Consider the following 10,313-nt stretch of genomic DNA (forward strand, 5'->3'; position numbering starts at 1 on the left):
TTTGTGTTTCCCGATTTCAATGCAATTTCATACTCATAGATTACTGTAATCTCCTTTAGAATTACCATATAAATTTCAGATCTCAATCCAAAACAATGATGACTGACACCAGGTGCAGACTTATTAACACTAGAACAGATTAGTCAACTGTTTTATCAAAAGGGAAAATCCATATGTACAGAGAGATATCTTCAAGCAGTTAATAATAATTCAGATCATTCTATCATTTTCAATGATAAGAGTAATCCCGATGCAAAATTCATCAAAATTCTATTTCATTACTACTCAGTTATCAACTCATACGGAAACAATCCCGAACGAACAAATAAATTACCACTGCGAGATTACCTGTAGCTGTTGTTTTACAATCTCAGAACTTCTCAGTATACATACTTTATTTCGAAACAATAACCAATCATCAAATATGTCACATAACTCTTTTCAGGTAGCTTTAACTGTATAGGGTCACAAGATATTACTGCACACTATTTCATTAGAACACACTTCAAACCGTTCATTAACGTACGACTAAAAATCATAAACTCTTTATTCAACTCAGACTGAATTAGATCTGACATTTCGGTTGATATTGTTTTCGTGCAAAAGAAAACCTTAACAATCGAGTTATCTTTAATTTACTATAACATTTCTCATATAGAATGTTTCTGAATCTTTAGGAACACAATTTCTTCTTGTCAATCACAATTTCGAATGACAAATTCATGTAATTGAGCTCAATATCATTAGTCGTTTAATTTCTGTCACTTAAATTCACATACATATAATTTATTAACATAACTTGTCAAACACAATCTTTGAATGATGAGATCATATAATTGAGCTCAATTTCATTGTTCAATATAGTTTATCACATAAAATTTTGCTTAACACTTACCACAATTTGTCAAATTAGAGAATGTCTTACGGAATTGAGTACTTTGTTTTCTCGATGCTGTAGTCCAACCGTGGTCTTACACATAATCAGTTATCACATACCGATGCAATAGCCCAGCTATGGTCTTATACGGAATCACATATCACTTACCGATGCCATATCCCAGATATGGTCTTATATAGAAATCACATAATCACATTTTCACATGTTGCCATGGTCAAACCATGGTATTTTCCGTCAATTTATCACATATCACTAGACGAAAGTACTTATTCTTGCGTTCTACTCAATTTGATCTTCCAATTTAATTTTCATACTATTATAATATTCATAATTCAATAATAAATACACAAAATAAAGTATCATATTACCTCTAATTTAACAATTAAACATAAGATTCTGTCATATGAGCGTACCGATTTCACTTATTCGAGCAAATGTACATAAACACACATTCCATCTATTTAGGTAAATTCACTGACCATATTCACTTAATCAAATATGTTGAGCACATAGCATCATATGATCACTAACATACTTGAATGAACTTATCACAACATAAACATTCATTTCGTTTTTTTTAACTCATGATCATTTTTTTTTCATACATGAACACATACATATCACGAATTTCTATTCTCACCTTTCCAAATTCTAACATAACGTGAGCATATTTCATTTATTTCAATATCATTTCAACATTATCGAAAATAGCTCGGTTGAAAATCATCTCTGTCTTAACAAAATAATTTCGTTAGAGCTGGGAGATATCACACCATCACGAGTAATATCGTGACATGTATAGCTAAACTCACATATGCTATGTTCGGTTCGAGAACCGACTAAATCGTAGCTCTGATACCACTAAATATAATACCCTTTACCCGTATCCAACGCCGGAACAGGGTATGAGGCATTACCAGAACACTTACACATGTAAACCTATTAAACCGAGTTACAAAATTTCATTCAAATTTAAAACTTTCAAAATTATTAACATGCTTTTATAACTCTTCACATTATATATATATAATGCAACATTTTCTGCTAACCACACTATCAAATAATGGATTTACTCAATCGAGCTCAATATCAAATGTCAACTTATAATCCAACATTTAACTTCAATTGCACTTTCTAATACTTTTTAAATTAAGGATCGTATTACGAACTTGAATACATCGTCTGCCCGGTGTCACAATTTGCTTGAATTTTTCACAATGCTATAACTCAGTATGATGTTCTTTATTGAAACACCATACTTACTTTTCACATTTTGCCATGGATCCACCATGGACTTATCCGTCAATTCATCACTAATTGCCGTACATATGTACTCAATCCTGCGTGTCCATTAATTTGAACAAATAATCTCATTTTATTCTTATTTTTACCATAATTATATTTCAACAACAATATACTAATTGATACATTATACCATTCCCACATTAACAATTAATCATAAAAGTTCAGCCATATGAACCTACTTTTCATTAACTTTCCACACTCATTTTCTATGTACATCACACAAGATATAAACAAATCATTCAACCATAGTCGCGAGCTAATGTATTTAAACATAACTCTTTTTAGGGCTAATCACATAACAAACCATATCAGTGCATAACTTATAAATTTAACGTGGCATGGTCTATGTAACTACTTGGCCAAAGCCTAAGCATGTATACCAAATATGTTCACCAATTATACATATAACATAAGCATTATAAGTAGGGATGAGCACAACATTTATTCATGTATCGGGCTTACCAACATGTTTTAATTCATAAACTACTCATGGTCTTACTCCCTGCCAAATCATGTACCGAATAATTTAGCTTTCTTAACACATTTATTTGCTTTTACTATTGCTCACATAAGATTTATAGAGCATAGAGCCTTGTATATAACACCGGCATAAAGCCTGCTAGGCACCAAGCCCGATACATTTCACCAGCACAAAGCCTGCTAGACATAAAGTCTGATATAATTCACCGGCACAAAGCCTGCTAGGCATAAAGCCTGATATAATTCACCGGCACAAAGCCTGCTAGGCATAAAGCCTGATATAATTCACCGGCACAAAGCCTGCTAGGCATAAAGCCTGAACTTACAAAATCAGTCTTTCACATAATTCACATCTAATTTAAATCATTCTTGAAATATAATCAAATCACAATATTACATTCGGCACTAGCTTATATAACTTCAAATAATTCATTTCATACATTTTATTGTCCTCCTCCTCCTCTCCATTCCACATCCTTTACGTATAAATCATGCTTAAATAGTATTATACATAATTTCACTATTCACTTATATTAAAATTTAAAGCTCTCTATTTGAGTTAGAGTCACTAAATCATATTCATCCGGAGCTACAGAGCTCCAAATTAAGATCTATAAATTTTCTCATATGATTTCACAGCAATATAAATTTAATCACACATAAATTTTAAGGTTTGCTTAATTTCCAGCAAGCTGTCTTTCTGCGTCATAGACGCTAATTTATTTTTATCTGGAGCTACAGGGCTCCAAATTAAGTTCCGTAAATTTTTCCTGAAACTAGACTCATATACCTTCGTACCATAAAATTTCCAGAATTTTTGGTTTAGCCAACTAGTACATTTTATTCATTCAATTTACCCCTATTTTGCTGTCTAACAGTTCTGACACTTCTTCACAACGAATCAATTTTCTCCTCGTAAAAAATTCATATGATGTTATTGTTTATTTCACTTGAAAATAGACATATTAAGGATTTCAAACATATAAATTATACTCCATAATTATTTTTGTACAATTTTTTACTGATTTTTCAAAGTTGAAATAGGGGATTCCAAAACTCATTCTGACCCCGTCTCTCAAAAATTCAAATATCTCATAATTCACACTTCTTTTGCTTACTCTGTTTCTTTTATAGAAAAATAGACTCATTAATCTTTAATTTCATATCTCACCCAGACTTTAATTCAATTTCTACCATTTTTGGTGATTTTTCAAAGTTATACTAGTGCTGCTGCCCACAACTGTTTTAAGGTCAGTTTCACTCATTCAATAATTATTTGTGTTCACTTTCATTTATATACACTTACACCAAAGCATATTATATCTTGGCACATAACAATCAAGTGATCAAAGACACGCCTTACTTGTAATATTAGGGATGTTCGGGATATCTCGTATACCTGGTAGGACGCCAGTGCCATATCCCAAATATGGTCTTACATGGGATCACATATCAGTGCCGATGCCGTAATGAAGTTGCACAATTAGTGCTAACCAAATTACTCTTGGTATCGCACACTTAGTGCCCGTTATTCAACATCATCATTTTAATTTTACACACTTAGTGCCATTCATATAGCCGTAGCTATTCCATACTCGCACACTTAGTGCTAAATATTGATAAATCACATTCACGTCTATTTCTACTTTCCGAACAAAAATACATTCAGCTATATATATATTTATCATATTTCCATTTCAGCATATATAACTAACATTTATTCCGAAATTTTAATATCTAATTGCTTATAAACTTTCTTTGGATGTCGTCGACTAATTGATCGGCTACTCAACTACTTTCGATTTTCCCCGATCTAAATCCAATTTCTTGGTTTCTTGATCTTAACATATTCAAATAAATCTCATTTTAACATATTTTCATTCAATTTAGTCTAATAACGCATAAATGGGTAAATTACATTTTTACCCCTAATATTTCGCACTTTTACAATTTAGTCCTTATTCCACAAAACACAAAATTTGGTCACACTCCTTAAGGCCGAATCTTCCTAGTACCCATATAAGTCCATACATTTCATTTATTTCACCTTTGAGTCCTTCAAAAATTTATTTTTGTAATTTAGCCCTAATTACTCAAAATCACCAAAAACTTCAACACAAAACATATTAATCTTTAACATATCTTTCATTTTTCATCAACAACTATCAAAAAGCTCAAGCACTCATCAATGGCAAAACACAAAATCATCATCAATTCACAAAATTGAACCATGGGTTTTAAAGAACACAAAGCAACTATATCAAAAATGTAAAAATTATCAAAAACCGAACAAAAGACTAACCTTAATCTAACTCCCAATGGCCGAACCTTAGCCAAGCTTTTCTCTTTTTCTTCTTTCTCCAGTTTCGACAGTGGAGAAGATGATATGATAGTGGCTTCCTTTCTTTTTTTTATTTTTATCACATAATAATATATTATACTTTATTATAACATATATATTATTTTAATAATATAAGAAAACCATATACATCACCTAATGCCGTCCACTAACTTGGAAAATGGCTTAATTGCCACATAGAACCTCCAATTTATAAAGACAAAAACAATTAAGCACTTTCATATTTAACCCTCAAATTTTCACTTTACGCGATTTAGCTATTTTCTCAAATTAAGCATATAACAGTAAAATTATTTCACAAAACTTTCACATATATAATTTCACACATATTTAACACAAAAAATAATATTAAAATATTTTTAGACTCGGATTCGTGGTCTCGAAACCACTTTGTCCGATTAGGGTCAAAATTGGGTTGTTACACATTATGTTTGAAATTTATTAATTTAGTGTGTGTTTTTTAAATAAAATTTAAAAAAAATCTTATTCCTGCCCTATGCTTGTATTGTTTTCCCGAATTTTATTACTTTCAATAAAAATATATTATTTTCGTATTTTATTATTTTATATTATTTCAGTACATTTTGTTTGAAATATATATATTAATTATTTCTGAATTTTTAAAAAATTAGTAAAAAACTCTTACTTTGACCCTTTGTTCGTATTTTTTTCTCCGCATTTTATTACTTTAAAAAATATCATATTTTCTAATTTTATTATTTTACATTATTTTAGGACACTATGTTTGAAATTTATTAATTTACTGTGTTTTTTAAATATACCATTTTTTCGAATTTTATTACTTTCAGTGATTATACAATTTCCGTTTTTTTCTTTTCGTATTTTATGTTTTCTTAAACATATTTTTTTATCATTTTATTTTTAATGCTATTTTCCTAAAAAAAACTAATTATAGCATGCTAAATAAATTTCATAAAATATATATGCTAAATAAAATAATAAAAAACATACAATTACATAACATAAATTTTTTACACAAATATTACAAAAAAATTAAATTAATACACAAAAAATTACCTTTTTTTTCTTTTTTTTTCCATCCTTCCCACTTCTTCTTCTTCTTTCTTTTTTTTCTTCTCCGTTCCTTTTCTTTTCTTCTTTTTTCTTCTCCTCTCCTCTCCTTTCCTTTTCTTTCTTTTCTTTCTTTTCTTTATTTCTTTCTTTCTTCTCCTTTCCCTCTCCTTCTCTTCCCCCCCACCCACCAGCCGAATGGTCCCCATTATAGGGGCAGTGTCGCTTGTGGCAGGGGCTAGGAGTGTTCAGTCGGTTAACTAACCCGAAATTGTTAAAACCGAATTAACGACCTCCCAAATTTTTTAACTGTTAACCGAACTAAATTTTTTTAAAATAATTATCCGAACCGAAATTTTTTCGGTTAATAAGGTCGGTTAACCGAATTAACCGAAAAATATGTGTTGTTCATTTTTGGTTAAAAATTACCCGAATTACCCAAATTACCCGACTTACCCGACTTACCCGAAAATTACCCAAATTACCCGAATTAAATCACTACATAATTAAAAGCATTACATAAATCTTTAAATTACTACATAATTAAAACTATTACATACGTCTTTGAATCACTACATAATTAAAAACATTACATAAGTCTTGAATTAACACTACATAATTAAAAACATTACATAAGTCTTGAATTAACACATAATTGACATTTAAGTTTTTAATATTCTCCATTTATATCCATTTCATCTCTCCAAAATATCTCCATTTGCATTAAACCTAAAAAAAACATGAGCAAAAATTTATCATATAATAAAAATATACGCATTTAAAAAAAATCAAATAATATAAGCAAACGAATAGATTATAAATTAACAAGAATAAGATAGTAGTAAGCATACCCTTCAACTCACGAAAGCTCATGAATCTAGGGTAGGCTCTAATGCATTCCAAGAAATGTCTAAACATTGAATCAATTAAATAAGTAAGAGTGATATGGTAAAAAAATTGAAACTATTAAAATAAAACAATAAACATACCATTTTCAATCTTGTCAAGCTCTTGGATTTGTTCTTCAATCTTTTTTATGTCTTCTTGTGATGATGATCTTCGAATCCAATTTTGAGTACACACAAGAGCTTGTACAATTTTAGGAGTTAAAGAACTCCTATATTGATCAAGCACACGTCCTCCGGTGCTAAATGCAGACTCTGAAGCAACCGTAGAAACTTGTATAGCTAAAACATCTCTGGCAATTTTTGAAAGAGTGGGAAATCTAGGGCTATTCACTTTCCACCACAATAAAATATCAAAATCTTCAACAAATTCTTCATTAGCCTCAGCTAGATATTTATCCAACTCAGATGTTTTATCCTCACCACAAATTTCCAACTCACGCTTTTTATACAAAGCCTGCATTCGCCTTTTCATTTTTTGTTGTGGTTCACCAATAGAAACATGTGTTGACACACTCGATTCGCTACAAGTACTATGAAGTGGAGGCTTATACTCATCAAACAATTCATACAAAGATTCCTTCAACTTTTGCATCATTTCACAAGCTTTTTCAGAGCTAGACATTTCACTAAATGCAAATTCAAGATACTTTAGTTTTTGTCTAGGATCTAAAACACAAGCAACAAACATAAGCAAATTCATCTTATCAATATCACCCCAATACTTATCATACTTCTCTTTCATCTTGATGGCCATAACATTGAAATCAATATTACTATTTAACTGAGTATCTCGTAAAAGAATATCAATTTCGGAAAGCTCATCAAAAAAATTATTGGACGTGACATATGAAGTGCCAGATATACGCAAAGTGACTTCATAAAAGTGTTTCAAGAAATCCCTCAAGTTTCTAACATTATCCCGATCATCCACACTAGGCCAACCCTCTCCCCTTTCAAGTTCAGCCCTAAAGTTTGTATCTTGCTCCTCAAATCTCTCAAAAGCTCTCTCAAAATTCTGAGCAGTGTCTAACATTAAGTAGGTCGAGTTCCACCTAATACAAACATCAAGACACAACATCTTCTTGCACTATATCTTTTCCATCACAACACACTTCTTAAACTTTTGTAATCTAGCTGGAGATTGTCTCACATATCTAACAGCCCCCTAACACATTCAATAGATTTATTCATTTCCTTTAAGCCTTCAACAACAATCAAATTCACAATGTGTGCCATGCATCTCATATGAAGATATTTACCATTTTGAACTAAACCCCCTCGAGGGTTAAATTTCTTTCTCAAATAACCAATAGCAACATCATTTGAACTTGCATTATCAACAGTAACAGTAAACAACTTATCAATCCCCCAATTCAACAAGCATTTCTCAATCATCATCCCAATGGACTCACCCTTATGACTAGAAATTGGACAAAAGTTTAAAATCTTTTTATTCAATTTCCATTCATTATCAATAAAGTGAGCAGTGATACACAAATAATTAACTCTTTGCAAAGATGTCCATGTGTCAGTAGTTAAGCAAACTCTAGAACAAGAACTTCTCAAAAGTTGTTTTATCTTGACCCTTTCATCTAGATACAATTGATAAACATCCCTAGTCATAGTAGTTCGTGAAGGAATATGAAATCTAGGACATGCCACAAACATAAATTTCTTAAAACCTTTACTTTCAACAAACTTGAAAGGTAATTCATCAATCAGAATCATTTGTGCTAATCCTTTCCTACATGCTTCTTGATCAAATCTCCAAGTTGAAAGATTCCCTTCCCCCCTTCAACTCCCTTTCTAGGTAAAACTAGTTGTCCTTGACTAGTGTCAACAACATTACTAGGATTTTTCTTACATGAACCAATATGATATTTCAATGACCCCGTAACATTTTTTTTCATATCACAACAAAATTCCTTTTCACAATAATTACATTTAGCCTTACTTACACCCTCACTATTAATAAATTTAGTGAAGTGAGACCAAACTTCTGACCTTTGAGGAGGGGCTTTTCTTTTCCCGGTAGTCCCCTTTGTTTGGATTGAAGCTCCCACTCCTGAATTTTCAGAATCTATCGAAGTAGGAGGTGTAACACTACCCTCAATAGATGTTGGTTCGGTTGACATTCTGCAAGATCAGGAACAACATATACAAGTTTAGTTTAACCCATTACAAAATTAGGGTTTGGATGAATAATCAAAGTATCAAACATATACAAGTTTAGTTAAGATATCAAAACACTAAAATTGTTAAATTTATGTTATGGTTTCTAGATATATCATATATGTTGTTCGCATGTACCAAGTTAAGATCATGGTGCTGAAATTTCCATATTTTGCTTGTTGGTGATGTTCATTGATTGTTACTACCTACTGCTACCCCCATCTAACCAAACTTTCAATGCAAGTATCAGTTGCCACACTGAAAAGAGACTTGAGGGTGAAATTCGTATTTATTATTTATTTAACAATTTTTTACTATTATAATATTAAGAAAAAGAAATACCCACTTAAATATCATGGCCTTGATATTATAATGATGAAAAATTATAATGATGAAAAAATTATAATGATGAAAATTATAATATTAGTAAAAAATTTCCTACGGCCCTGATATTATAATGATGAAAAAATTATAATATAGCAAGAGTTTGTAAAACCTTAATTACCCACAGAGGATAGCATATATAAATATCGACATTGATTGTGTCCGATGTCCATCTCATATTTAAATATTTAATTATCTTGTTTTTGTTATACACTGGATGTGTAAAGAAATTTGTAAGTAATAAATTTGTAAGTAATAAAATTTTACTTACACTGGATGTGTAAAGAAATTTGTAAGTAATAAATTTATATATGCTGGATGTGTAAAGAAATTTGTACACTGGATGTGTAAAGAAATTTGTAAGTAATAGATTTTTAAGGAAATAAACATGGAAAAGGCCCAAGAAGAAATGGTCTATTCATTATTCAATCCACCACAGAAAAACAACAAAACCAAGCGAAAGGTACCCATATGATCTAATATGTTTTCGCGATACATTCACAAAAATGAAAAAGCAATTCTATATTTTCATTTCATTGCTCATTGCCTCACTCCCCATGATATCAATTTTCATGTACGTTTACCATTTTTAGTTTTTACTGTTTAGGGTTTTTTTTTACATAGCTGCTTGTAAAACCTAATATATATTAAAAATTTCATATGTACAAAAGAAGACAGCAAGTCAACAATCATGGATGGCATTGGTTAAGATGAAGTGAAGAGGTAAGAAGTTAGAAGAAAGCAAACCTGGTACTCGGCGACTCCCGATTCTACT

At 30.8% G+C, this 10,313-nt stretch overlaps 1 long non-coding RNA gene across 1 annotated transcript; it reads right to left on the bottom strand.

Annotated features, from left to right (window-relative positions):
- Positions 1 to 6,689: 6,689 nt before the first annotated feature.
- On the bottom strand, positions 6,690 to 7,258 carry LOC107941369 (uncharacterized). Its single transcript, XR_001695591.2, has 3 exons — positions 7,064 to 7,258; positions 6,926 to 6,984; positions 6,690 to 6,803 (listed from the first exon to the last, which is right to left on the bottom strand). It is a non-coding gene; the product is annotated as an uncharacterized lncRNA (long non-coding RNA).
- Positions 7,259 to 10,313: the final 3,055 nt, after the last annotated feature.

Source organism: Gossypium hirsutum, chromosome D06, assembly GCF_007990345.1.
Source record: "Gossypium hirsutum isolate 1008001.06 chromosome D06, Gossypium_hirsutum_v2.1, whole genome shotgun sequence".
Classification (NCBI taxonomy): Eukaryota; Viridiplantae; Streptophyta; class Magnoliopsida; order Malvales; family Malvaceae; genus Gossypium; species Gossypium hirsutum.